Source organism: Canis lupus, chromosome 7 (genome assembly GCF_003254725.2).
Source record: "Canis lupus dingo isolate Sandy chromosome 7, ASM325472v2, whole genome shotgun sequence".
In the NCBI taxonomy this organism is placed as follows: Eukaryota; Metazoa; Chordata; class Mammalia; order Carnivora; family Canidae; genus Canis; species Canis lupus.
This window is the reverse complement of record NC_064249.1, coordinates 73,608,590-73,632,106: the sequence shown is the minus strand read 5'-3', so window position 1 is coordinate 73,632,106 and position 23,517 is coordinate 73,608,590. Positions and strand designations below refer to the sequence as shown.

Here is a 23,517-nt window from a genome sequence, read left to right as displayed (position 1 = left end):
CCATGCATTTCACAGGATGGAGATGTCAAAATAAAATTTTAAAATCCTTTTGTTTCCTCCTCCTGAGTGCACACATTCCCTCACTATTCATACATTTGGCATCGCCAGCAATACTTCACAAACACCAAATTTCCTCCTATAGCTCCTAAGGAACCTACTTCAGACTAATTTGAATTGAAATGAGTATTTCCAGGTGCTACCACTAAAGCCAGGCACTTCATGGGATTTCCCACACCACAGAATCTTGGTTTTCTAGATATTAGCACATATTCCACTGGAATCAGGTGGAAGGTTTTTTGTTTTGTTCTGTTTTAACAGAGCAGCAGCTATGTCCAAACCCCTTCACGAACCTCCAGCCTTACCTCCTGGCATCTGGCATGTGGCCAGGCCGCCACCATGTCTCACTTTTAACTCTCCGGATCCTAAATCTGTCTCCTGAGGTCCCAAATTTAGCATGGAGACTTGCCAGGCACGAAAAGAACTGGAACAACTCATTCGCAACCTGGATCATTTTTCGGTCTCCCCAAGACAGAGGCAATTTCAGTAATCTCAAAAAAAGAGAATAAATGGATCAGGCTCGGTTCGCAGTAACTACACTGATCAATACATCAACTGCAAGCCATTTGTTGTATGAGGAAAAAAATCAGCACATGTGATGTAATGTGATGATTTCATAAATGATTATGTTGGCATCAAAAATCTATGAGGGAACTAATCGCCACCTTATAAAGACTGGAGATGAAGGGGAAGCAGGCCCCTGATTTAGCTATAAACAGAAGCCAGCGTGTCAGATCTAAACACCCACTGAAAGTGCTTTCTGACCGGAGCTCACGCTGAGCTGCACAAGTCTGGGTGCCACTCAGCCGCAGGAATCAATGCTCCATTGTGAGCCGGCGGGCTTAGCAGAAACTCAACAGGCTACTGTGTGTTTCACAGCAAGGTCCCTTAAAGGATAAAAATCACTAATTCTGAACCAGGGGAGCAGGAGGTCTGTCCACTTTAAAGCCAAAGCTACAGAGGAGCCGTAGAAAGACTCGGAGCTAGAGGAACACGAAGAATGGGCAGGCCTCAAACAGACCACCCGACACAGCCAAGCACAAGAGGGAGAAGAAGACAGGAGGTTCTGGCCTGCTCACAGCCTGCCTGCCATGCTCTCCTCACGCTCATCTCACAGACCCCCAGCAAGGGTACAAGCAAACGCCAATGCCAGACAGGCAGAGGCCTGGCACATGTTAACAGGCAGGAACCCAAGGCAAAAGGTAGCTTAACATCCAAGTCAGACACATCCGGAAAGATGCAAAATGATTCTCCTAAACTGGAGTCGCAAGAAGGTATTTCCTGGAGTTTTGGAGTAGACCACAACCAAACGAGTCCCCAGTTAAGGAAAACTCTAATTATTTCTTTATCATAAAGTGAAAGGTTAATATCAACGGAGACTATAAAAATCATTCCAAAGAAATTATTCTTAAATACTTTCATAATAGCTTATCATCTTTCTCCTAATATTCATGTCAAATATTGACATATATATTTAAACTCACTGAAGCGGTAACAGGCATTTTTTTTTATTCCATCAACTTTAAGGTACCAAGGTTGCAGTACAAGGGGAAATGGGGCTAAATGAATAAAAGTACCATTTAAATTTGTATAGTGCTTACCAGCTTATACAGTGCTTTGTGTAGAAGCTCTGTCCCAAATTTCCCCGATCACCCAAACATCTAGTCCAACAAAGCCTTTCTCCAAAGCTTCTCACTGGCTTTCTTTTGATTTTCCCCTCCTTACTAATCCCCTCTTCAAAGTCCCTTTACTGGGCAAGACTGAAAATCAAGTTCATAGAAGTGAAGTAACTTGCCCATGGTCTTATCATCACATAAGTGCTGGATATGAGGACCCCTGCCCAACCCTGACTGGTGGCCACCTCTCTGCAGCTGGGAGAGTCATTCAAAACAGACTCTGAAGGTGGCCACCAGGAGTGCTCTGCTGCTTAGGCCACCAACTAGATAAGCAGATCTTAGCAAGTTACTGACATGCCCCGGGCATCAGTCGCCTCATCAGGAAAACGGCGAATGGTAGGGCAGTGAGGGCTGTGCGTATCACAGTACTTAGCACACAGTACTTAGCACACCGCAAGTCTACTCAAACACTAGACTGCTTCTGTAATTCTCATTATTCTCTCTCCCTCAAATATGAAAGATGCTGGGCAGCAACCAGATTACCTTAAAATTAACGGACACAAACAGCTTATGAAATTCATACACTGCAACAACACATGATCCTGTAAACTCTTACTATCCTTCTGTAGTGGGTTGAGTAATGGCCACTCAAAGATATCAAATCATAATCCCTGGAACTTGTAAATATTACCCTCCTTGAAAAAAGGGGGTCTTTCCAGATACAGTTAAAGATCTTGAGATGAGAACATAATCCTGGATTATTCAGGGTGGGCTGCAAATTCCGGTGGGCCTCATTAACTACAGTTAATGAGGGTTCTTGAGAGAGACTCACAGAGAAGAAAGAGGAAGAGGCAGTCAGGTGAAAGGAGGGCAGGGAGGGGAGCCATGCGGCTGCAAGCCAAGGACAACCACAGCACCATAAATGAAGCCAGGGGAAAAGCGTGGAATGGTTGGTCCACCAGGGCCTCTAGGAAGGAGTGCAACCCTGCTGAGCTCAGGGAGCCACCTTGAACTCAGATTTCTGGCCTCCAAAACTGAGAAAGCAAGTGTCTGTTGTTTCAAATCATCAAATCAGGAAGCTACCACAGCAGAGAAAACGCAGTCATTTGTCAAGCAAGAAATACAAGGAGGAAGAATTTCCACAGCTAGAATTATGCTTCTTGCAAAAAATGCTAAAGGGGAGGAAAAGTGGACCAAGATGTGGACCCAAGATCCAGGAAACTATTTAGAAACTCGAGTCTTGGGAAATGGTCATTTAGACACTTTGGCCAGTTTTGTCTCTTCTAAGAGGTAGGAATGTGCCATCTGTTCCCTTGCAGGGCAGAGCCCCAGAACTCAGGAGCGGAGGCTCTGTCTATGCACAGGTGGTCTTTACAGGGTCTCCTCCTGTGGACGGCTGTGCCTCTTCCGGAGGAAACCAGGCTCTGGTTTCTGTGATGAGCTTGTTCCTAGGCAAGCAGTGCTCACTGCAGATGAAGGAGCAGTTTCCACTGAGGCAGCACCGGCAGGCCCCAAGAGATTCAAGCGCAGCTCTTGGAAGCTGCCGGCACCTGTCTGGGGACAGGAGGAGCATTGTGGGTGCAGAAGCCAATAGCCCACAGTGCACTCGGCCAGCAGCTGCCACAGGTGCTCCTCTCTGCAGCTTATGAGGACCCAAAGGCAGGGCGGGTGTAGCACGGAGACTGCTTTACGAGCAAGGGAAGTATGTCCTTCAGGGAGGCTCCAAGGGATCATGAAGACATGTGTTCTGGAGCCACAGACTGCTGAGGTCTGGTGACATCCAAGCCAGGAACTGTATTTGCAAGCAAAGTCAATTCAATTCAATGCAATCAACATTTGCAGAACGGTCGGAGGGAGTGGTGGGTTAGGTATTGGAAATGGACGGGAAGACAAGATTCCTGCCCTCCAGGTCTCTGGACATGGAGGAGCTCTGTAGGATGATGATGAAAAGATAACGTTAGAGACAATCACGAAGGCAACGTCTGACCTTTGCTGCATGCTTCTCACTTAACAGTCCATGTCCTGAGTCTCACATATTTATTATTTCATTCCATCTTGCCACAAACAATGAGGTGGCCACTATTCTCCCACTTTGCAGGAGGAATCTGAGGGCCAGCGAGGTTAAGTAACTCACCCTTCATCAAACAACTAGAAAGGAGTAGCCAGACGCTTGAGCTCCAGAGTCCTGCTCTTAGCCACTGGGACAAGTGTGAAAGGGGACAGGGGATGTGACTAAAGCATAATGTGAACACTGATAAGAGGGTGGCTGCCATCACACCAAAGTAGGGTGTGTTGTGGGAGAAAAGTATAGTACAGAGAAGTGGTGACATGAAATTAGACTTTGGACGATGAGGAGATCGCCAGGAGGGAGCGGGGTGGCCCCACATTGAAGAACTTGGGCGAGAGAATGGGCTGCAAGGTGACTGTCGAGGGCACATGAGGAACACCACAGCCATCTCTAGGAGTGCCCCACAAAATTCACCAAGTGTGATGGGAAAGGAGGCCAAATCAGCCTCCGACCACCAAAAAAAGCATTTGCTTTCTCTCAAGAGGCCTTCATGAGCACCTGAAATGTTTTGTTTTGTTTTAATTCTAGACTTTCTAGTTCCCTTTCCAGGCTCCTGGATCAAAACTGTCCAGCTCTCCATGCTTTAGCAGCCCCACCACCACCAGATGACACTGTGAACCCTAAGGGGGTAGAAACTCTGCTGTGGTAAATGGGACAATTGTAGCAATGTTCCAGGCAAAAGATGGGAGAGCCCCAATTAGACAGCAGAATTTCCATATAGTACTTATTAAACTTGTAATTGTACAAATTGCAGAATCATTTGAGACTAAGTAGGCTTGCATTAATTCTCCTAGTACAATCTATGCTTTCACTATAGCAGTTCAGCTCTTAATTACAAATTCAATCTGTCTTATGAGTAGAGCCATTTTTTATTTCAAGTTTGAACACTGCCCTGTGGCAATTAAAAATATGTATTTTAGCAATATCTCAAAACAAAGCATAATGAGTACATCTTATTTTCTAAACAAGACATTAAAGTTCCTTTTTCCTTAACAGCTCTTAACAATAACATATTTACAAAGCTTAACAGTGGCTGAAGAATGACCTCCCTGAACAATAACCGAGTTAAAACCCTCTGAAACAGGTTGCAGCCAAGAAATTCTAAACACTGGACTGCACTACTCAAGCCACAGAGAGCCACTGCATTTTGGAATGGCAAAAATTAGAATGAGACAGAATATTTTTATGTGGTCTAAAACTTAGTAACACTTTAACATGTTCAGAGTTCCAACAATTCAAGGGTCCCTACAGGGAATATAAAGTTTATATCCTTTAGGAATAAGACTTGCTTGCTAAGTAAGTGGGTATAAGTCATAGTAAATAGACTACTGTACCAAGAGACACACACAGTTGCTTGCTTAGTCTTCTATGTTGCTTTAAAATAAAACAAAAGATTCAAAATTGGATTCTCAGGTCAAATAGTAGTTCAACAAAAAACAAACACTAAGATAACAGCAACGTTTAGCAGAAAAAAATTCTAACATGACACAAAAGTTGAATAAGCAAAAAACACTTCTCCCAAGAAAGTGCTGACATCAACAATGCTATTAACACAGCAAAGCTCAACAATGGTTGGCAACCCTGTTATAAAAGGACACAAGATTAGCACTATTTTATGTCTGCTTCACAGATAATGTTACTTAATTCTAGAAAATTCTCTGAGTACCTAATTTCTTCTGCCTCACCCCAGAGAACTGAGCACTGACTTGAGCAACAGTAGATGATCCATAAACACATGTAGAGATAATGAACACCACACAAATTTGTCTTAACATCAGACATTTGAGTTCATTCCTAGGAGAGTATGTGTCAGTTCAAATACAGTCACAAGCACTTAACTCAGATTTCAGTTAGTTAAACATAGGATCATAATTTTGAACCACACTGTTTACTAGAAGATATTACTTAGCTGTCACTAGTAAACATTCTGAGTTTTGAGAAACCAAAGATTTTCTGGGTAATTCTGGGCACAAACACAAGAAATGCCTAAGAACATATATTCTGATTAACTGCAAAAGGACTTCATTTTGTTTTACTTGTATATATATATAGAGTTTCTTAAAATACCAGCCTGTCATATTGAAGAATCTGATCTAATGTTGTATCTAAAACTTCTAATTTCAAAAAGGCTCTTTCTATAAAGGCCATTTTTGAAAATGCAAACCATCCCATTTTGGGAACTGCAATACATCGTTCCAAGGTTTGAACATTTTAGTGTTCATTAATACTAATGTATGTTATTTATAAATGTTCTGACATGTAATCCTAAACTGCCCATATCTGGACAGTTTGGGGGAAGAATCTTTTCTCCTGCTGTCACATTTTTATTCTTTGCAAATTTGCATACTTTTTCAAACAGTTGTGGTTTCTGAAATCTAAAAAAAAAAATCTAATGCTTACATACAGCTAAACAAGCATTTTACAAAAGATCTGGAATATAAGCTAATATTGAAAACCTGAATTATACATCATCTAGGTCCACTGTACATACTATAATCCATTCTGACTGTCCTCCCTCTTCCTGCTGACCAGTGCAGCGTAGTGGAGAAGATCAGATTGGGAGAAGAGGCCAGAAACTTCAGCACAAAGAAATAACTTTCTAAGGAACTCAGCTGATCTCCACATATAACATCCAGAGGATGGATGAGGAAATGACTAGCATCCACATCTGAGATGGAGAAAATAGCCAAGGAAAGGAAAAGACAGCTTTCTCCCAGCCCACTCAGCCCCTGTCCATCACAACCCCAAGGCCTGTACTGCTGATCACAAAACACTTCTTCATCCACGCTCATCCACACATGCACACAGTTGAGTTTCTCTATGTTAAGAAAATGATAGGAACTAAAAGATAAATAAAGGAAACCAGGGGAAAATACAGTTGACCCTTTAACAATACGAGGATTGGGGTACTGATACCCCACGCAGTTCGAAAACCGTGTATAACTTTGACTTCCCAAAAACTTAACTACTAATCACCTGTTGACAGCCTATTAACAGATATTGTATATATTATGTAGTCTATACTGTATTCTTACAACAAAGTAAGCTAGAGAAAAGAAAATGTTAATAAGGAAGAGAAAATACATTCACAGTACTAAACTGTATTCATCAGAAATTCCACATATAAGTAGCTCCACACAGTTTAAACCTATATTGTTCACGGGTGAACTGTTGCAGAGAAAGGTAAATGACATTCCTACCATGAATTTCAACAAAGCAATAAATAAGATGATAACTCCATAGAAAAAAAGCAAAGGACAAGTCAATATATAAACACAAATGGCTGATAAACTTTACCAATATTTTTTCAATACATTTCCAAGGAACACTGTCTTTTGTCAAACAATCTGGCAAAGATTAAAATATTTCTGGTGTGTTTTGGGAGTATGAATAGAAATAGATACAACCTTTCTGGAGGGTAGTTTGTCAAAAATCCATGAATACATTTACGGTGATTATTCTATGTAAATAATAAGGCATGTGCAAAAAAGTTGATGTGTGTGAAAAAATGTTAATCACATCACAATTTAGTATTTTGCATAACAGCAGTAGCTTGGAAACAATATCCAGCCCACAAAAATGTTGCATAACAAGCATGTTCTTCTGTAACCAGGAGTATTATACAGCCAAGGAAAAACATGCTCTCAGAGGTCTTCTTACATTTTAAGGACACAGAAAAGTACAGTTTAAGATTGTTTAAGGTTAATTTAAGGTCACAATTTAAGACTAAGTTAGAAAAAGAAAAAGATCGAATTATATACATATGACTTTAATTTTTTAAAATACACATGAATTGCAAACAAGCAGGAACAAAATATATTGAAGTATAGTAGTGATGAATGACAGCATTATTAACTTGCCTCTTCCTTATATTTTTCCTGTTTTCCAAACTTGCTATATCAAAAAATGTTTTTTAATTTTTAAAAGTTTTTTATTTTATATATTTATTCATGAGAGACACAGAAAGAGAGTCAAAGACATAGACAGAGGTAGAAGCAGGCTCCTCATGGGGAGCCCAACGCCGGACTTGATCCAAAGACCCGAGATCACGACCTAAGCCAAAGGCAGATGAGGCACTAAGCGCTCTGAAAAAAAATAATTTTAACGAATAAGAGTCTAAGGGGAGGTAAATTACACAATATATAAAAAGTAAAGAAATAAGTTAACTGTAAAATAATATTTCTACTAAAATATTCCTAGAAAATGTAAATTCAAAATACATGTCCATATTCATTTAAAAGGCTATCTACAAATGGAACTTCCACTAAAGAGGTTTTAAGGTAAAAGGTAAGCTACACAATGCTGTAATTTATGAAACGTATTCACTTATTGAAGAAATAAGAGGCTGACACATGCCACATGCCATTTTAACCATTAGGGACACAGAAAGATCACATTTTGCAGCCACTCTGGAAAACAGCATGGAGCTTCCTCAAAAAGTTGAAAATAGAGCTACCCTAAGACCCAGCAATTGCACTACTGGATATTTACCCCAAAGACACAAATGTAGTAATCCGAAGGGGCATCTGCACTCCAATGTTCATAGCACCAATGTCCACAATACCCAAACTATGGAAAGAGCCCAGATATCCATTGATGGATGAATGGATAAAGAAGATGTGGAATATTACTCAGCCATCAAAAATGAAATCTTGCCATTTGCAACAATGTGCATGGAACTCCAGGATATTATGCTAAATGAAATAAGTCAATCAGAGAAAGACAATTATCATACAATCTCACTCATATGTGGAACTTAAGAAACAAAACAGGATAATAGGGAGGAGAGGAACAAATTAAACAAGACAAAATCAGAGAGGGAGACAAACCATAAGAGACTCTTAACTACAGGAAACAAACAGAGTTGCTAGAGGGGAGGGGGGGTGGAGGATGGGGTAACTGGGTGATGGGCATTAAGGGAGGGCACATGATGTGATCAGCACTGGGTATTATATGCAACTGTTCAATCACTGACCTCTACCTCTGAAACCAATAATATGTTGTACATTAATTAATTGAATTTAAATAAAAAATAAATTAAGTTTTTAAAATAAAAATAAAAACAATTAGTTTAATTATAAACTAAGCACCTGCATGGCAAGAGCCTTCATTGGAATTATTAAGGTTCACCCGCCTACTTAACTGGGGAGAGGACATAACCCCTTGAAAAAAGTATATGGATAGAGAAAAAAAAAATACAATCTAGTGATTACCTCCAAAATGAGAAAAATTAGGCCATTTTCTAAAACTGGCAAATGGGATTTTAAGTCAGTAACATTTATCAGTTGTTTTTCTTTTTTTTTTTTAAACAAACTCACCCACTCTAAGTATCAAGTTTATGTATTTAGTCCCAACTTGGGGTTATTCAGTGAAAAAGATTCAATAACTAGAAGGCTAGAAAGAAATTACACTACAATATTTTTTAAAAGTAACTTTAAAACTAATTTATTATATTTTTATTAGCTTTGTTCACTTTTGGGTCACTATTTCAGTATCCTTAATCCTTTCAAAGCAAAAGACTGACTGCCATTTTAACACATGAGTATTTATTCTCCTAGTCTCTATCAAACAAACAACTGGGGGAAATAATTCTGTGACGTTTTCTTGACACACTGTCATTACAGCAACAAGAATGATCATCCCAAAAGTCAGTTCTTCAAGGAGGCCTTCCCTGATTAGCCCAAGCCTTCCCCATTACATAAGCTCCCAGTTTACAATCATCTTGCTATGGCATTCGGTCTGTTTTTGTTTGCCCCCTTCACTGAAATGCAAGTCCATGAGGACATTGCTCACTCTTGATCCCCACTACGCAGCATAGTATTAAGCATTCAGGAACTAAAAAGACAGGTAAGTAAAAGTCACAGAGTCCTGGGTGTGAGAAGACTGAGAGATTACTCATTAAAACATAAGGATAATTAGGTCCCAAGTTTTCTCAGGAGTTAGATTAGCTTCATTCCAAGAAACACACTACTCTCTTCTCCAGGCCAGATGGGGAACAGGCATTAAGAATCAGATTCCTATTCCAGATGAGGGCTGCTGTGGGACCAGGGGAAGAATACTGGATATGCCCCACAAAGGCCAGTGTTCACATCCAGGGCTCTACTAGTTACTAGTCATTCCAGGCCTAAGTTTATTTCCCTCTTCCTAAAATATGAGTGCTATTACCAGTCTCATGGGATTATCTTTTAGGAGAGAATTAATTTTTTGAGAGAGGAAAAAATTAAAACTGCACAACTATAGAAATGTTTTATTATTATCTTGATAAATGAAGACTGTACTGTTTCAGCCTCCTGGGACCTCAGGACAGAAGATGCCCACCATATCCAGATATTCACAGGTGAACAGCAGAGCAAGTCAAAGACCTGAAAATGGGCCCCAAAGTATTCATTATATAACCAAGGGGAAGATCTGCATCTGTTCCTGACAGTAAACATATTAAAAATGAAAAAAAAACATATTAAAAATGTGGATAGAGGAACATTGTTACTAAAGCATCTATGCCACCATGTTCTTCTCTCAATGTAAGCAAATGACACTGTATAAAATGTATTTGACATCCGGGCCTCCCTGGCAATGCTACATGCTCCTAGGATAACACTACCACCAACTGATGTTCCTTCACTTAATTACTGTCCCCCCAAAAGCAGATGAACATTAACTAGGCCAGAACAGAAATCAACTGCTTGATGGATATTCCCCAACACTTAAGTAGCCAATAAAAAAGTCATTCCACACTCAGGTCAATCTGTTTCACTCCTAAAGGGGCCTTTGGCAGCCAATTCCTCCTCAGAGGCACATCAGGAAGGCACTGATGTTGCTTAGATTTCAGTACTTGATGGGCATCTTCCTGAGGTTTTCCCACAGCCATGGTGACTGCCTGGGTACCACCTACTCCAAAATCCTCCAGGCAAAAACCATCTCTGCCATCATCATTGGGGGGTGGGCGGTGGCGCTCTGGGATCACAGCCAAGTCCTGCCTGTGCCTGAAGAGAACCCTGGCTCCTGGCTCCTGCCCACATCCAGCCTGGCTGACGTCCTTGGACAAGCCATTCAGACAGTAGAAAGACCCTAGAACTCCAAAGCACTGCGACAATACTGCTGTGCCCTTGACTCAAAATTCAATGCAGAGAAGTGAGCTTCAAGGATGATAATTTGAGAAACAAGCAGCTTTTTTCACTCTGCTAGGTATGTATGCTGATTTCCGTCCTTAAATCAAATCAGCCCTACATCATCTTTGTGCCCTATAGTTGCCTTCCCTGAGCTGTTTTCAAGTTATTCCTTCAATCTGGAGGTCAGGTTGAAAAAAGGAAAGAGCTGCATACATTTTGCCGCTACAGTGACGCTGAAGCTGTTCATGAGCAGAACATCCCCAGCCCCCCCACCCCGTTATGTCACTCAACCTCCTGACAAGAGAGCCTTGGGGGGATGGAAACCAAAGAGCAGCAAGCATCTTCACAAACCAGTAGTTCATGGTGTACACCTTTCTGTTTCACTCTGTTACTACTCTTCTCTTATCCTTTTATGCTCCACTTAAATTAAATGAAACTGATTTTACTATTTCTTCTATACATTTCATTGTTTTTTGTCTTTTGCCAATCCAAGGTATCTGTTGCTTCCCTAACATCCACAGGAAGTAAACTGAGGAAAAGGCAGGAGGAGTGTTACAGAGAGACAAAGTTAAGACCTAATTCTGCCTTCAAGGAGCCCTCAAAAAAGGAACAAGATGAGTACACCTGACTAAAGAAGTTCTGGGTTCAAATCCCTACTCCACCACCCACTTGCCACCAATTCCTAGACAAGCTATGCAGGTTTTCTGAATCTTGGTGTCCAAGACTTGCGAGTATGGCCTTCCTCACCAAGCTGCTAAGATTCAGGACTCGTAGAACAGACACAAGCAACTTATAATGTGTAAAGCACTGTATCTGAGAAAGGTCTTTAACTCGTTAATACAGAGGTTCAAGGTCAAAGGCCTGCCCAGTAAAAGTCCTGCAACACTGTTTCCTCCAGCAGGGACCGGGTGGGTAGGAGGGTGGGAAGGAAGTGGACTTTAGTGATCGCTAATGCATTAATGACGGACATGTGGCAGCGACAATGAGACACACAGATGCAACCTGACATTAATGGAGAGATTTGCCTGTGGTCATGTACGTGGTGGGGGGGCGTGGGGGGGGGGGAGACCCACTGCCTCTTGCCTTTAACTTGCGTATGAAATCAAACGTCAGCCAAGATTAATTAGAAGCCTGGAGTTTCATTCTCCACTGCTGATAGGAAAAGTAGATTTCCATAAATGTGAGGAAACGTTTACGTGGGACGCAAATCCGGCTGACATTGAGGGAAGGGCTGCTTCATTGTGAATGCTGCCTGTGTGGTGCTTGTCAGGGCAATTACTTTCCGCTCAAGTGGCTTGCTTTTTAACATTTTATTATCTTAACAACAAAAATCTCTGGAAGCAATAATTATTTATTATGTTAATTCTTTCCCTTTCTTCCTGAAATTTCTGTAAGACCATTAAAAACTAGCTGTGCCCTTGAAACAAACCATGAGTTTATTAATACTCAACCAATTAAGGGGGGAAAAAGCAAAGGAACAGAACACTCCAGACCAGCAATTATTAACTAAGCAGTCAGTTTGCACTCTCCTTGCCACACATTTTATTCCAGGAAGCATCCTATAGATTTAGCTGACTGAAAAAAATAAGTGAAATGTGTTTACATCATGACAAGGACCTAGAAAATCTGAAAGGAACTTGCTGCATCTATCTAGAAAATGTTCAAGTCCCAGTTATAATGAAAGCCTATTCCTTTTTCACTTCTCACAACTATGGAAAGCCACCTCTCAGTGTGCTTTTTCAACCCTCTAGGGATGGCTCCAAAGCAGAGGGCAATTTTATCTTCTTATCTCAATTCCCTTTGCTCAGCATACACCCATGCACACACACACATTATACCACCCTTCTACTTCTTAATTAAACCCCTTTCTTCTAACATGTGCTCCAATCCGTAGGCTTCCCCATTCTAGAACCCTGCTGACTGTCAGGCCAATTCCCCAACAAGCCCAGAGCAGGGGCTACTAAATAAAGGGCCGCTGCCAATGCCTCTGAAGCAGTGCAGGCAGCTGTGAGCCAGGACCTGGGTGTGGGCTCCCCGCCTCAGGAGGGCAGCGGCCCACCAGCCCAGGAGCAGGAAACATCCAGAACAGGTGAGACACGGTAGCCGGAGACAGAGAAGCCAGGCCACTAGTCTGGTCCATGCCTGGGGCCATAAGGAGCAGGGCCTCCCACACAGCCTTCGATGCAGCAGAAACAGCAGAGCCTACCTGGAAGAGGACAGGAAAGTGCCGGGGGACACCCTTGGGACATCTCCATAGATTTTCCAAGTGGCACGTGGAATAGAGCTATCCGTGAGTGGAGAAGGCAGTACCACCTACTCCTCTTTCCTTACTTTTCTATCTTATTTACCCTTCAAGCCTAAGTTGTTTGCACAAACGTGACTACGTAAAATTTCAAAAATTAGTCACAGCCTTTACTTTTCTATTTTGCAGGTGACCCTAAAAACCTACAGAACTGTGTGATCTAAAACAACAAGAAAAACCCTCTGAGTGGGGTACAGTGGAACTATTAAGAAAGTAAAAATTCTGACTCTTCAAGGCCTGAATAGTTTTTTGTCCTTAACAGTGTATCAGTATTTCTGACTTCGAAACCGCTAAAATACATAACCCAAGGAATCAGTCAAACAACAGGCTGCTGAAATTCTTTACTTCCAGTTCCATTACAATTGTGATAATGTTGAGTAAAAATTTTCAACTTTTTTTTGGGAAAAGAACACCAGTAGGTAGGTATAAGCAATGGGACACACGGAGTTCCCAGAGGTCAGTGCTAATGCTTCCTCATCTGCTCTCCCAGTCCCCACTGCTTGCAGAAGAAAGCAGCCACCAGTCGTGGTTTTTAAAAATCAGTGTATTTCAGGCTATTCCCATTAGTTCTCAAAATCAGCATGGTCCAATTATATTTCCTGACATTGTTTCTCTAAGCACAAATACCTGCAACCTGGTGTCTAAATATTAACACAGGCCACCAGAATTAAAATCTAGCTCTCTTGAGATTTTTGTTAACTCTTGCTCATTTCTTTTCCCTCAAATAAAGCAAATCCTAACAGAGCTAAATAAAAGCAAGGTGGCTCTCCCTCTCTCAGGGTCTGTCTGTGTCTATCTCTCTGTCATTACTGGTGTTTAAACATACAAAAAAGCTGTTTTGTGTGCATTAGAATATTTCTGAACTTTTAGCAGTGAGTTTTTCAATCTGTGTTGTTTTATTTTTTTTTGGGGGGGGGGGTGCTCAATTAGAGCACAGACACGCTTGTTAGCCTCCCTCAGCCCTCCCTCCTTCCCTCTCTCCAACCACTGGCAGGCTGCTTCCCTAAGCTCTCTGATCTAATTCTGCACAAATGCTTAATAAGGTTGTAGAGATTTAATACAATTAAGAGTGTTGCTCACAAATTAACCAATCCATTAACACTCTAGCAAAGAAACAATTCCAGAGGAAAAGCCAGCCAAATGAGGATTAGAAGACAACTGGCTAAGGGTACAATCTGTTTTAAAAAAATCACACTGTGGTGCATGTGTTTTCACATCTACACTTACATGTTTTATACTTTATACCTTTCAGACCAAAGAAAAATCAGATACCTTATGCCACCTGAGAATTTTCCTCTTTCCCTGTTCAGTTTCTAGAAGTGGGGGGATGATCATCACTTTGCCAATTCATACGCACAAAATCATCATAGTTCTTTATTGAGTTAAATACTTATGGATTCCACTCTTATATAATAACTAATATAATACATATTAATATTTTAAGTCACTTTCTCTCATCATAAAAGGGATATATGAACACACAGAAGGAAATCTGGCAGAGGCAGGAAAGCTAAAAGAAAGCAAAAATAGAAATAAATCCACTATCAAGAGATAACCACTATAAATATTTTGGCTTTTATTTTACACATTTCCATAGATTTTTTTAATAAATATTTTTAGTGATGCCTGGGCGGCTCAGCAGTTGAGCATCTGTCTTCGGCTCAGGGCATGATCCCAGTCCCGGGATTGAGTCCCACGTCGGAGTCCCTGCATGGAGCCTGCTTCTCCCTCTGCCTGTGTCTCTGCCTCTCTCTCTATCTCTATCTCTCATGAACAAATAAATAAAATCTTTAAAAAATTAAATAAACATTTTTAAATCATTAATATTAGCATTCTTCTCTTCTTCTATTTTGTCACTTGTTTTTGTCCCATATCACTATATTGTGATCACCTGACATCCTTAAATATTCTTTGATAAGATTCTTAGTGGCTGTGTGGCATTCTATTACATGAATATACTGTGACTTAATGTACTCTCTATTGTTGGATATTCAAGTCTTTCCATTTTTCACTATTGTAGAAAATGCCTTAGTGAATATGCTTGCAGAAGACTCTCTGTACATGTCCACTTTTATTTCCTTAGTATAGATTTATCATATTTTAATAAAGCCCCAACCTTTTTCCATCCTAATGCATCATCTTTCCACACCCCAGGTGTGTACACTCTACTTCAGATGATCCATCACTCTGGAAACAAACACAAGCCAATGGGTTGACCTTGGATAACCCACTATCATTTCCATCTTTTTTAATCCCACTCAAATAATATTATATTCTTATGTATGAAAATTGCTAAAATCCTTACAAGATGCTGGTGTTGTATTGTCTGAAAGAAATTTAAAGGAGAAATGTGACTGAATATTAGTAAAAGGATAATGTGCTTCATCATTTTCCTAAGTAGTACATTACAAACGATTGGCTGCCTTGCTTTAAGAACTCATGGGGAACCTGAGCTCTGGCTCTTTCTGAGGCCTGAACAAACCATTTAACCTGTGCCTCAAGATCCATGTAATAAGATAATTGCCACCCACTTCCCATTAAAAAAAACCATGAGAAAGACCACACTGAGTGTACAGGGAAACCGTGGAGACGCACAGGCTGTGTTAAGCATCTCGACAGCTTTATGTGCCTCTTGTTCCCTCACATTCTGCTTCTTGGAACAAGGTGAGAATTCAACCGGAAAGTGCCAATTGTCTGGAAGATTTAGTTACATAATGGGAAACGATTTTTTTTTTTCTTCTGCAAGATTCTTTCAGGTCAAATTGATTCTTTAAGGGCAAATGAGTTTATTCCATTGTTCTGCTTTCCTATAATTATTAATGACTCAAAAACTGAAGTCCTAACATCTAAATTATTTTTAAGTCCTAATGATCTGGTTCAACTTCAGAAGGAATAGTTGAGGCAGAGAGGCATGAAATAGTTGTCAAAGTCACGGAGTAAGTCAAGGCCAGAACTGAGTTACTATAAACCAGGGGTCACCAGCTTGGTTTCCACCTTTTCATGTTGGGGGAAAGAGAAGAGTTAAACAGTCAGAGCACGGAGGATTTTTAGGGCAGTGAAAATACTCTGTATGACACTATAATGGAGGATAGATGTCATTATACATTAGTTCAAACCCACAGATGTACAACACTAAGAAGACAGAACTCTGATGCACACTGTGGACTTTGAGTGATAACCATGTGTCAGTACAGGTTCATCGATCGTTAACAAATATTCCAAATGGTGGGGGCTCCTGATAATGAAGGAGGCTATGCCTGCGTGGGGGAAGGGGCATAAAGGAAATCTCTGGTACCTTACTCTTTAGAATTTTGCCAGGAATCTAAAACTGCTCTAAAAAATTAATTCTTTTTTTTTTTTTTAATTAGGTCTCTAGAAAGAAAAAGGCAACAGACCCCTAGCCACCAGGGCCTGCTCTATCAGTTCCATGGTTGGTGTAGAAGTCCCAACAGAGCTGCAAACCAGTAGACCTCTGCAGCCACAGGAAAATTAAGGGATACACAGTACAGACAGGAGAAAGGGCACTGATTTCCATCCTAGATTTAGATAGGCTCTGCTTTCCTGTCTGCCCTTTCTCAATAGACCTCACACCTTACAAAATGAAGGCGCGCCTCTCTAGTGTAAAAACATCCATGGCATCAAAGACACAATGTGAGCTATTGCTCTCAAGGAAGCATTCTTTAATGATTAATCAAACACCAGACACTCACCGTGGGGCTTCATGTCTTTCCCTGTCATATCCATATTTCATTTAAGGGTAAAACAATGTACTAGAACTAGAATATTTCAGCCCTTGTGGAATGTGATAAAATCAGGTATATGACACAAGTTAACAACCACAGATCTTCCTTCCCTTGACCATAAAGGACTCATTTCACAGCTGAAGAATTGGTGAAATTATGAAAAGGGTGACATTGGTAAATATTAAATGCAAAAACATTACCTTTAAGTGTACCTAAATGTAATAATTCTTTTTTAGCATGTATACTCACACTCACAACATGACATCAGCTGGAAATAAAAGAACCTTCAAACAACTGGAAGTATGCATGTTCCTCACACTGATTCTTTTAAGTGGAATTTCAATGCTTTCCAAAATTTTCAAATTATACAGGAAAAATTCACAAATAAAAATACAAAACATTTAGTTTAGATTTAGTGTGCGTTTTACAGCAATATAACTAAAATCCACTTTATCAAGCATTCCTTCATGAAGTAATTTGCCCAATGAAAGTCAACCCTCATCTTCTAAAATATCTAACATCTTCTACCTCATATTAACAAAAATGTGCTATGTCAATCTGCTGCTCTGCCAGTTTATTTTGAGCAGCTATACTGCTCTTTTTAAAAGACATTTAAAAAGTTGGATTCTGCTTTCTTTAGAAACTAATATAGTTATTTCTGAAAGTATGTCCATGATTCTTATTAATTATTCCCAGAAGTCAAACACCAGAGTTCAACACATACATTCACATATTTATCAGAAAAACAGCATGCTTTTTTGTTATAATCCTCACTTTAGAATACCTCATAATTTTAAGTGCCCCTTATATTATATTCCTATAAATTAATGAGAAACAAAATAAATTTGCCATGGTTAAAGGAACTTATACCTGATATAAAATCTAATTAATTCCATTAAGTCTACATTGTTTTAAACTTGACTGAACAGCTTTTAATAATCTGCCGTATTATTTCTTTTCACTGTTTTTTTACACTTTTCCCCAAAATGCAAATTAACACTTATCTGAAATTAAAAACTAAGTTAGATCTTTTCTCATAGAAAGTAAAGTTGATGTGACTGCCAGCTTTGATGAGGACCACTATACTAACTAAATCATATAATAGATATTTTTCATTCAGTGATTAGCCTAAGTCTTCATCTCTAAAGTTTGACAAAAAATATATAAAAATGTATATTTATATATATGTACATGTACACAAAGTATATAAATGTATGTAGATGTATATTTAAAGCATACATTGGCTAAAATTTTTAAATTAATATTTTTGCTTTCAGAATGATTTCTGTATATTTCTGTATTTCTGGGTTAAACAGATACCTTTAAGTTAAAAATAATAGATGTAATTAACAGGCATTGGTGAATCTTGGTTTACACAGTCGGTTTGGATTTACTTCCTAGCAAACACGAAGGTGCATGACTGGACAGCAAAATCTTTACAGATTAGTCAGTTTCCAATTTTTGGCTTTGAGCTTTTTTAAGAATGAAACTATTAAACTGGTACAGATATCTCTAATGCTAGAACTCAATATGAATCTTGGTATGTAACTTGAAAAGAATTCAAAGGGACACTGGTATAACAAAAATTCTCCAGTACTGTCTACCTATATATATATGAACAAATTTCTCAACACAGATTTATAAAATAAAAAATGGAAATAGGGGATGCCTGGGTGGCTCAGTGGCTGAGTGTCTGCCTTCGGCTCAGGGCGTGATCCCAGCTCCTGGGATCGAGTCCCACATTGGCCTCCCCACTGGGAACCTGCTTCTCCCTCTGCCTATGTCTCTGCCTCTCTCTGTGTATTTCTCATGAATAAATAAATAAGATCTTTTTAAAAAAATGGAAATAGAATTTGGGCTCAACCCTATTTAGCAGTAATGTCATAATGTCTATCCACAGATACATGAACTAATTCTTTAAAGCCCAGCTGATATCTAAAACACTATTCCGGTATATTTTAACCATAATTCAATTGTATATAAATAATTTGAGTGATAATTGAACTAGATAAAATTTAGCACTTACAGCACTGCTTTACAGTCCCATAAAATTAAAGATAGAATTAAATCTCAATTTGTACACATTGTTGTTGCAGAAAAGTTTGGTAAGCAATCACTAAAAGATTCTCAAGCTTAACCATGTTGTAACAGAGTAAGATTCTATGGGGAAATAAAATGTAAATACCAGTTCAAGAAAAAAATTAAGCATGTAAAATTTCTCTCAATTAAATACAAGCTTGTTCATGTATTTTTCAGTGGACAATGGAGAGAATCAAATCTCTTTGGTATTTGTGTGTTGCTTCTGAAGGATGTCTTTAAAGGATTGTTGTACATTTTACCTTAAAATGTCAATATTTATTGTAGAGCATAAATTCCCTCCTTCTCAATTGTATAAATTTATGATGTAAAATTTCAGATGTGAACTTATCAATGTTCAAGGAAGTGTCCAATTTTTTAAAATTCTTGACTGGATACACAAGTCTGAAGATGACCCGGGACAATGGCCAGGGATCATGGAACTTACCAGCATCTGCCCTGGTTCAAGAAAACCATTTCTCTAGAGCAACATCTCATAAAGCAGTATCTATCCCTTATTTTGTTCTGGACTCTAACAGTCTTGTTGGTTATATTACAACATAGTCTCCAGAATGAGTAAACTCGTCCATTGACTCTGTTTTGAGTCATACTCCAAAATAAAAAGACCAGCCTAAGTGTCCCAAGAGTTGCCATTCTCCTCTGTTTGTTCACCCTGTCATTCAGGGTCCAATGCCTTGTACATGTAGAGCATCCATCCACCTACCCTGGGGGTCTTGAAACAGAAGCATGTCAAGTTCATGGTGTGTGCTGAGGGCTTCTGTGTTTGATACAAAGAACTGGCAGGTACTATGGCTTAGTGGCTTTAGGTTCAGGTTGATCAAGTAAAACCTTAGCTTTGCCCTTGCAACTTGTCTGAGCTTGGTCACTCTGCTAGGCCTCTGAGCTTATTCCCTGGCTTGTAAATAGGTTAGGGTAATTTAGGTGGTTATCAATTTCAAATCAGGTAATACACGTAAAAAAAAAATCACATAAAATAATACCTAGACATTTTAAATATTCAATAAGAATTACTTGTCCTTTTGTTCTAATACTTGTACCCTTAAGTACTGCTGTGTCGATTAGAAATAAAATAGATAAAGCACCAACCAGACATGGTAATGGTTACACTTTTACTTACCATCTCTCTATTTCTATCAATATTCACTGTCCTATCCATATCCTTCAGAGGAGAAATAGGATGTCAATACCTGTCTCTGATAATTCTAATACAGTAAGAGCAGTGATGGTCCAGGGGGATACAGATACCTGCTTAATTCACCACTGTCTTTTAAAATCCACCTACGACATGAGATGAAGATGGAGGATGAGAAAGGAGGAAAGAAGAAAAAGAAAGCCTAGGACCATAATACAGGTATGGGAATAAAAGAGAAGTCAATTTTTTTATTCCTGAACCTTGCCTAACACCCTGCACTTTTCCGACTTCTGGCCAAATTTCCAACCTATACAAACTCATCCTTATATATAGCAGCAATTAAGATCTACTGCTTAGAGACAGAAGGGAAAGATGCCAAGTCACCAACAGCATGATCTTCTAATTAAAAGAGAACAAAAAACATGAAGTTTTTTCCTCTTTCCAATTTCCCAGGCCTCTTCCCTTCCACATCTACTGTAAGTAGATGACCACTACCTCAAAAACTCACTTACAGATAACTAGACTTATTATGATCATTTCACAATGTATATAAACGAGCCACCCAGGTATCCCTATATGTTATTTATTCTTTGGAAAAGAATATGCCCTTGAAAACACTTCTTGACTATTCCTCCAATTATTGAGGATTTCTCACCTTCCTGTTCAATTTTAATCAATAGAACTGAAGCATGAGAGAATAACCTTGGGTCCAGTATGGAAGAAATAATATGCATTCAGAAAGCATCCCAGGAGAAAAAAAAAATGCCAACTTGATAGCAATTTCCTATGTATAAAGAGACAGAGAACAATCACCTGGTGCTAGTAGATTTTTCATTTTCACTAAAAGCAGGCCTAGCAGGAGGGCTGCAGGGCAGGATGAGGAACACAGGTGAGCTCTACAGAATGTCCCAACTCCAGATGTGTGGCTCAGCACTTGAGTGTCTGCCTTCGGCTCAGGGCGTGATCCCGGATAAGTGATTTTGACAAAAAATCTAAATCCATAACTTTTTAAAAATCATGTGAAAGAAAAAAAAATTATGTGAAAGATACTAATATTCTCTTATTATTTACTTACTCTTCTTTATTTTGGTGTAATTGCCCCTAACAATGTTGCAAAAAAAAAAAAAAAGTGATTTAAAGCAAAGCACAGGAATGCATGGGTAGCATCCTGCCTTTGGCTCAGAGTATGATCCCGAAGTCCCAGGATCGAGTCCCACCCACATCGGGCTTCCTGCATGGAGCCTGCTTCTCTCTCTGCCTATGTCTCTGCTTCTCTCTGTGTGTCTCTCATGAATAAATAAATAAAATCTTAAAAAAGAATAAAGCAAAGCACATAATTATGGTAAACTATAACAAATAGTTCTTTCCCATGGTGGCTACAATAAGACCTAGCTCACTAGATTGTTTTAAATCCTTCAAATGTGGATCTACTTGCTTCCTTTGTCTTTGACCAACCTCAAAAGAAAATGCAATTTGTACTACAGATTGCATTTAACATCAATTTCCAAAGACTAGCCCACCTCCACCTGAAGGGAGTGGTTTAAAAATAAAATTGCCACTGACCTTAGTGGCACTTTGCCCCTGAGACCACTATCACACACAGATAAGAGATTTACAAAGGATTTCACACTTCATCCCACACATATCCAGATGCTAAACACAAGAAATTATAAAAACATAATCCAGAGGCGCTGAAACCCCAGAGAAGACAACATTCTACCCTCCTGTGCTTGCAAAAAATATGTATAATGTCTCTCATCAATTAATTTCATTCAAGTTACTTAGAAGCTAAGTGCTTTTCCTCCTAATTTCCTGTTTCAGAGAGCTGTAAAACAGCAATGGCTACAGTGCACTGTGAGCTAAGCCAAATTTACAACTGTTTTTAGCATCAAAATGAGAAACTGTACCAAATCAATTAAGCACAGGTGGAAATGATGGCATATGCTTTGGGCCCACAGGTGGAGACAAGAGCACAGGCTTTGGGCTTAAGGGGCATTTGGAGGAATGGAGCACTTTGAGGTGTACATGCCATCTGTGCAACACTTAAAATGTGTTGGGCCCTCCGTTTCATAAACTATAAAATAGCAGTGCTACCATTTCCACCTTATAGGACTACTCTGGTGATCAAGAACATGCGAAGGACCCACATGTAGGTAGGATGTGATATTCATATTTCCTCTGCCCTTGCCCTTGGGAAGCCAGAGGAAGTGGCAGCAAGTTTGTGAGTTGGATTACAAATGGAAGAAAATCTGGGGCTGGGGGAACCACACCCTCTGGGGTTTGCAGACAGAAAGGAAACACACCAGGCAATGACTCAAGGTCATTCTGTGGTCATAGGACTCTGAGAACAATGACAACAGCTCCAAAAGACCGGGCACTATGTTTTCCATAGGATGACCAGGGAGGGAGACATTATCCCCTCTTCCTAGGTAAAGAAACTGAGGGATCCCTGGGTGGCGCAGCGGTTTGGCGCCTGCCTTTGGCCCAGGGCGCGATCCTGGAGACCCGGGATCGAATCCCACATCGGGCTCCCGGTGCATGGAGCCTGCTTCTCCCTCTGCCTGTGTCTCTGCCTCTCTTTCTCTCTCTGTGACTATCATAAATAAATAAAAATTAAAAAAAAAATACTAAGAAACTGACTCCAAGAGGCAATGTGACTTTCACCACTGATAAATGACACATGCAGGATGACAGCTCAGGCTTCATCGGGCTATAATCACCTTCAGAATACACCCAGAAGTACAACGGTTTCCGAAGTTGTTGTTGTTTTTTTAATACAGCCCATGATCATATTTGATCTCTAAGGCAAACCTATGAATGAATCAGAATGCCACTGAATGACCCTAATTACACATAAGGAACTAAGCTAACTGAGGTTGAACAGCTTCCTTTTCAGATGACGGTGGCAGGGTGGACCCTTGAATACAGATCTTTCAATCTTAAATTCCCTTTTCTCATGCTACCAATGATTCCCCAACTTTGTTCTACAAAGCAGAGACATCTCAGAGCACAGACACTGGGGCCCAGTAGACCCTATGTGGGGTCTAATTCTCCACCTCTCCTTGTATCCACACTATTTACAATGTAGTCCTGCAGCCCCGCACAGCAAGGGCTGAGGTTTATATCCCTACCCTTGTCCTAGGCTGGCCTTGTAGGACTGGCTTTGACCAAAAGAACAAGGTGAGAGGGATGATGTGCTCTTCCCAAGCACATTTCTGCTATCTTTGGAAACTGCCGGCTGGAGAATAAAGAAGTACATGAAGGAAAGAGCAGCTGTCCCTGCCAAGGCCATCCTTCAGCAGCCTAACCAACCTCATAGACAGACCCCGGACAAGATCAGCTAAGTAAAGACATACACATGAAGCATACCTACCAATCCCAGTTCAGATCAGC

General features: G+C 39.9%; 1 protein-coding gene across 5 annotated transcripts in view; it reads right to left on the bottom strand.

The window, feature by feature from the left end:
• Positions 1-23,517, bottom strand: part of PTPRM (protein tyrosine phosphatase receptor type M) — a 786,460-nt gene that overhangs the window by 749,328 nt on the left and 13,615 nt on the right. The window lies entirely within an intron of this gene.